The following is a 6000-nucleotide window of genomic DNA, read 5'->3' as shown; positions in this document are numbered from 1 at the left end:
CTGTATTTATGTGTAGACCAATTCATGGTGTAAATGAGTAAACTAAGTAAAAGTTATTGGCCAATTTTTAAACAAAATTATTTTGCCTGAACTGTAAGATTAGTGACAAAATCTTTGGAGTCCATCCTGTATAAACTGTGGAAGTCCACGCAGATGTGTCTTTTGTTGTTTGGCTGATGAAGGCTTTAGTTGGCAGTTAATTCTTTGTCTATTTATTCCATATCAAGAGATTGTAGTTTATCTTTTGACCAAGATGATACAAGCAACAGTCAGTGAGGGGCATCGCAGTCCAGCTGGAAGCTTATGGCAGGATATTTTGGTGAAGTCCATCCTGAGTCCAAGGTTCAGACAGTGGCACATGAAGAATCCCATGTCTTGGAGTTTGCATCAATTCATCCTCTGTGAAGTCCATCATAGTAGACTGAAGTGAAGTCTGGCTGGCACAGGCTGCAGTTGGTTGTCATCACTCAGCGACAAATAGCAGTGGGAGTCAGACATCAGACAGGACCAGAGCTGGATCTGGCAGGTTCTGGTAACCTCGTGATAGGGAAAGGATCTTCCTCTTTTTGTGGATTTTGATATTCTAGGAATTATTAACAGGCTGCAATTTTGCAATCATAATGAATGATGATGGATTGTATTGTGATAGAAGGTCACTTAAACTTTTCGCATGTGAGTTTCTCCTGTACTGGACCATCCAGCATGAGTTCTTTTATGCACGCTGTAATTAAAATAACATTTTAGTGGATAGATTATATCACAGCAGGTGCACTGAATGTCAGATTATATATTATGAAAAATATAATGTGTTGTTTAGATTTTTATAATGATTGATTATGATTGATAAGATGTGATCGTGAACATGCTTGCTGGCTATGCGTGTCAGCTTATTTTAGTTGCAATGCAAGATGGGATTCTGAGTTTGTCTCGTCACATAAGCATACAGAATGAGGAGCATAGACGGTTCTAAAATCCTTGCCCAAAGCCCAGAAACCTACAAGGTTCGCATAGATTAGCATAACACGGCAGTTCCATAGACGTTCTATGGGTGGTACAATGGCGAGGAGACAAGAGGCCGTTCTTTTTTAATGGATATCTATAGAGGAGATGCTTCACAATGCTAAATAAACCACTTTTGTGAGGAAACAGCTAATCATTTAATGAATTAGCCACCTGTCTGCTAATCTTCAACATGTTTTACACCAAAAAATATTTTGGAGTGAACTATGTGTGGAGTTTACTATAATATGTCAGGCATGATTTTATGACCGGAAGGTGTCAGTTTACGGCTCTCTCCATTCATTTGTATAGCATCAGCAAACCTTCATAAAATGCTAGTTGACCGTTATAGCTGTACACTCTCTCCAATGATAAAAATGTGAAGCACTTCCACTTTCCCAGCCCCGGTAGTGGTCGGAATGAGTGATGGATGGAATGCGTGAATGCTCGATTGGACTGACTAATTTGTATATTCATTGTTTGATGTCAGAAAACATGGCCGCAGCGCTGCATCAAAACAGTGCCCTCTGATGATAATAGCTTTAATTTAGTGATTGTTTGAAAGTGTGTGACAAATAAAATAAAGATATTGTGATGTTGAAAGACTATTTGAGCAGCAGGTTCATTATGAAAACCGCATTAGTTCCTCTTTTGCTTGTAAACTGCAGCACAAATGCAGATTGCACCGGTTTGATAGTACGTGCGAATGGGTTAAGTACTGTGGAGCTAAACCATTCAAAGCTTTGCAAGTAGTTGAAGGGTGATTGGGCCTTTATGTCATCCACAAACTCTGGAATAATCTCCCCTTACATGTGACATTCACTCCTTCTCTAGCCATTTTTAAATCTTCCCTCAATAGCTATCTTTACTTTTAACTTTTGGTACAGTTTGATATGAGGCTGTATTTTTCTTAATGTGAGTAAAATCCATAAATGTTTGTACGAGCCAACTCAAACGATTTCTTACAATTTTTACCTTAATAAATGTGGCCAAGTAGTATAAATATACATCGTTTCTATTTTGTGTTAAAAATGTTCGTGGCCCCTTTAAGAAATCTCTCTCTTCTCGCGATACTATTCACTGGTTTTGGATGCGCACGCGACCAGAGAAGCTATTTTCAGTGTACAGAGGAGCTCCATGTGGTTGCTCGTGCATCGGTCTGGTTTACTGGTTTAAACTATCGTCTTTCTGGATGTATTTGGATGTGCGGGATGTGTGACGAGTGAACCTCGTGGTAATTGGTGAAGGATTGGCCACTGCCGTATTCCAGTCTGTTTTGACATATTCAAATATGTGGTACCATATTTTGATTTGGTATTGAGTAATATAGTTAAATCTGATCTATAGCAGTGGGTTTCACAGTATTTCAGTGTGAATTGAGTTAGGCATTTTGTGGATTTGCCATTTATCCACTGGTTAAAATCTAAATGTCATTTTCAAATTTACTGTGAAGTGTATCCGCAATTTGATTTTTTGTTTAACTAGTGAAATCAAATATTTTTTTTTGTTGTGAAATCTCTATACAAGTTAAACTTTTTTTTCCTTCAATTAGACTTTTATGTGTCTAATTGTGCTCCCATCGACCGCTGTCACTTATTTACAACAGCAGTGAGAATAAAAACCCAATAAAAAAACATAATTTGCTTCCGGTGTGTATTTTTTTCCCCATTACACCCGATTACATAATTATGACCCGTAATGAGACCGAGTTAGATATGGCAGATTTCAAATAAAATATTTTCATGGGAGTTGTGTGCCAACCAAGCAAGTGCCATTGAGATTAGGTACATCAGGAGGTACTTTAGATCTCTTTGGATGGAACTGCAAGTGAAGCTTGTCTCTTTCTCTGTGATCCTACCTGTGTCACATTAACACACACATCTCTGTAATTTGACCATCCGTATAATAACACCCAGCCTGATCTGAACTCAGATTGGCCTGAAGACATCACCAAGCTTCCTCCCTCACTGGATCCAATCCATCATGCCTTCAAGTCCTCTGACCTGCTGCTTGTGTCTGCTGTTTCATAAACACAACTGGACTTTGTTAAGAGCTGGCTGCTGCAACCAGCTCACTCTGAAACCTGAAGAAGGGAAATTCACCACCAGCAGAATTCCAGCAGCTGGGGACGTTTAATTCCTATTTATCTTTTGCCAATTTCCTAAATTCTTGGGATGCATCCAGTGGGATCACTCACTACAATTTATCATTACAGAATCTTTTTTAGCCACTCACTCAGATCAACTAGGTGTCTGGTTGTAGCAGGGTAAAGCAGGGGTTGGGCCTTTAACACATCGAATTTTGGCACACAAACATTTGTTCCTCTGAAATGTTCTACCGAACCTAGTCAAAAGTGCCATCGCATTTATGATTAATGTTGTATGCCCGACAAAATAAGCAACTAGTGGAAATATGAGCATTACTTCTTTAAGAAGAACTACTTAAGACAGAGAGAGAACAGGGTGACAGCAATAAATAATGACCTGGGGGTTTTGGACGTTATTTGTTTATGAAAATCAAAAACTTTACCAGGAATTTGATAGAGCTGTGTGATGTTTTGTTTTAAGAAAGAGAATGAGAACAGTGGCGAGAGAAAAAAAAGAATTTAGTGAGTTATCGGGTGGGTTAATAGCATAAGACGAGGAGTTTGAAATCTATTCAATTTCAGGTTTATGTGTCTCATAATGAGAAGATGAATCTTAAACTTGGATCCCTAGTTTTACTCAAAAAATAATCTTAATCCCAGTATTATATACTGTATATTGTTCCCTATCTATCACTCACTGTTGTGCAAGTTGTGTCGATGTAGTGACACAAGGGATCACTCTTGGGAGCTCGAGACCCCTTGTGTCACTCCGCTCTCCCCTGAACCCTCGCGGCTTGATGATTGGTTCCTGATCCTGCGGCGCCGCTCACTGCCATGCCCCGCCCCAGTTCCTTTCTTCCCGGAAGTGCATGAGGAGCTGACAAGGTCGTGGGAGGCACCTTTTACTGCCTGGTCCCGATCTTTCGGCTCCCCTGCCCTCACTACCCTCGATGGTGGGGCGGAGTCTGAGGCACCACATTTGCCGCCCCACCATCGAGGGTAGTGAGGGCAGGGGAGCCGAAAGATCGGGACCGCAAGGCCCCACCCACCAGTACGTCCGACGAGATTGCGTTTTTACGAGGGGGACCGAGGGGACATTCTAACGAGCGTCCGGCATCAAGTTTGGTTCACGGCAAGATTGGTAGACCTGAAGAAGCGTACTTCCACATCTCAATTGTACCTCGGCACAGACACTTCCTACGGTGTGCATTCGAGGATCGGGCGTACCAGTACAAGGTACGTTTCGGCCTGTCCCTGTTGCCTCACATCTTCACGAAGATCACAGAGGCATCCCTTGCCCCGTTAAGGAAAGTGGGCATTCGCATCATCAACTATATCGATGACTGGATAATTATAGCTCACTCTCGTGATGTGTTGTGTGCGCACAGGGACCTGGTGCTCATGCACCTCAGTCGGGTAGGGCTTCAGGTCAAATGGGAAAAGTACAAGCTCCTTCAGGTTCGGTGCTGACCTGTTTGAAGGTGTTCAGACAGAAAACAGTGTGTTTCACACTGCTTTGGTTGATGAATATGAGACCGCTTCAGCACTGGCTCCAGACTCGAGTCCTGAGATGGGCATGGCACTGCGGGACACATCGCGTGGCCATCACTCCGGTCTGTCGCTGCCTCTTCATCCCTTGTTGAAACCTCACAATTCTATGAGCATGTGTTCCCCTAGAGCAGGCGCTGTATGCAACGGGCACGCAGCCGCCAGCTCCTGGACAGGCCCAGGGCTATGCTGGCACATCATCTGCCTCAAGGGCAAGCATTTGTTGGTTCAGGCAGACCACATGGCAACGGTAGCATACATCAACCATCAAGGTGGCTTACGCTCCCATTATAAGTCACATCTCGTCCGCCGTCTCCTCCTGTGGAGTCAGCAGCACCCTCAGGTGGTCCAGCTGATTTGGAGTCGATTTGGACAGGCACAGGTAGACCTTTTCACTTCCCAAGAATCCTCCCACTGCCCACTTTGGTATGCCCTGACCGAGGCACCCCTCGGTATAGACGTGCTGTCACACAGCTGACTCTCTATGCAAATATGCGTTTCCACCAGTGAGCCAACTTGCACAGACCTTGTGGAAGGTCAGGGAGGAAGAGGAGCAGGTTGTCCTAGTAGCACCCTCCTGGCCCACCCAGACTTGGTTCTCGGACATCATGCTCTCCGCGACAGCCCCCCTCCCCCTCGAAAATTACCCTGAGGAAGGACCTTCTTTCTCAGGGAAGGGGCACCATCTGGCACCCACGACCAGATCTCTGGAATCTCCATGTCTGGCCCCTGGGCGGGAGGCAGAAGACCTAACTGGCCTTCTACCCGCCGTGGTAGACACAATCACTCAGGCTAGGGCTCCCTCTATGAGGCTCCTGTATGCCTTGAAGTGGCATCTGTTCGCTAAGTGGTGTTTTTCCCAACACGAAGACCCCCAGAGATGCGCAGTTGTTCTTTCCTGCAGGAGAGGTTGGAGGGGCGGCTGTCCCCCTCCACCTTGTATGTGTACGTAGCTGCTATAGCAGCACACCACAACACAGTGGACGGTAAGTGCTTAGGGAAGCACGACCTGATCATCAGGTTCCTGAGAGGCACCAGGAGGTTGAATCCTTCCAGACCGTGCCTCGTTCCCTCATGGGACCTATCTGTGGTCCTTCAGGGTCTACGGGAGCCCCTTTTGAGCCCTTGGAGTCAGCTGAGCATTAGGCACTCTCTTTAAAGACTGCCCACCTGACTGCACTCACTTCCATCAAGAGGGTAGGGGACCTGCAAGCGCTCTCTGTTAGCAAAATGTGCCTGGAGTTTTGTCCGGGCTACACTCATGTGATCTTGAGACCCCGACCGGGCTATATGCCCAAGGTTCCCTTGACCCAATTCATCAGGTGGTGAACCTGCAAGCACTGCCCCAGGAGGAGGCAGACCCAGCC

The sequence above is a fragment of the Xyrauchen texanus genome, chromosome 30, assembly GCF_025860055.1.
Source record: "Xyrauchen texanus isolate HMW12.3.18 chromosome 30, RBS_HiC_50CHRs, whole genome shotgun sequence".
Classification (NCBI taxonomy): domain Eukaryota; kingdom Metazoa; phylum Chordata; class Actinopteri; order Cypriniformes; family Catostomidae; genus Xyrauchen; species Xyrauchen texanus.
Note: the sequence above shows the minus strand (reverse complement) of the source record.